Genomic DNA, 1,161 nt, shown 5'->3' on the forward strand with positions numbered 1-1,161 from the left:
ATAACAAGAGTTATCTCAAGACACAGAGATGAGTCCAATTAGGGTGGTGTCATCCTTGAACTTCAGGAGCTTGATTGGAGGTGCAGCTGTTGGTATGAAGGGAAAAGAGCAGAAGGCAAAGGACGTAGCCTTGAGGGAACCGGTGCTGATGGTCAGAGACGTGTTTCCCAAGCTTAACACGCTGCTTTCTGTCAAACAGGAAGTGTGTGAACCACCTGCAAGTGGAGTCAGTCACATGCAGCTGGGTCAGCTTGTCCTATAGCAGAGCAGTGAGGATGATGTTAAAGGCAGAGCTTAAGTCCACAAACAGTATCCTGGCGTACGATCCTGAGAAGTCCAGGTGCCGAGGGATGAAGTAACGTTACATAGTGAACATAAGCTGTGTTCCAATTCAACATTTTAGGCTACATGGTTGTTTTGCCAAAATTAAACAGCATGTTTCCATTATGAGGAAGTCAAAGTTGTGGTTTCTGTTCATCACGGTGGTGGTAAACAGCTGTGGCCCGCTACCCTGGTCCTTTGGGAACATAAGCCGTTACATGTTAGCATTGCGGTGTTAGCACAAGTTGGGTCTGAGTAACTAATTTGAGTACTCTACATAATTTAATGTGAGCACGTGTATGTAGAAATTAATTAAATTGACCATACATACTACGTTAACCATGATAGAAATTAAGCTTAATGCTTGCCTGTTTGGGAGGAAATTAGTCAACTTAATCTCCTTTTGGGCTTTAAGCTGTCTCTATTTTTTAAATGCATCTCCAATATTTATTTCCAATATTTTTGTTTTACCAAGTCTCTGATTATGCCACTTTTCAGAAAGATGCAGAGTTTTTTCTAAGTCGTGTAGAATGTATTTATCTTATCCAGTTTGTTTGGTTGCTACTACTATTGCTGGAGCGATGTTTTTGCGTGTTTGCATTTTGTGTCTGGCAACCCGGCTGTCAAAATGGGAAGTTGACAGCAACACATAGGCCAAACAAATACAGACATTCCGTCATGGGATGGAAATTCCAATGGAGAAAGTACTGGCTTCAGCATTGTTGTCAGTGAAGATAGTATTTCAACTGAGCATGTTTCCTTACAACCTAGTGACATATTTCTTTTACATTTTTGCAACTTTCATATCTCTATCTATCTATCTGTCTATCTATCTATCTA

General features: G+C 40.7%; 1 protein-coding gene across 4 annotated transcripts in view; it reads left to right on the forward strand.

Moving 5' to 3' along the window:
* Nucleotides 1-1,161, forward strand: part of nrxn3a (neurexin 3a) — a 269,643-nt gene that overhangs the window by 214,596 nt on the left and 53,886 nt on the right. The gene's annotated exons all lie outside the window — the stretch shown is intronic.

The sequence above is a fragment of the Etheostoma spectabile genome, chromosome 20, assembly GCF_008692095.1.
Source record: "Etheostoma spectabile isolate EspeVRDwgs_2016 chromosome 20, UIUC_Espe_1.0, whole genome shotgun sequence".
Lineage (NCBI taxonomy): Eukaryota > Metazoa > Chordata > Actinopteri > Perciformes > Percidae > Etheostoma > Etheostoma spectabile.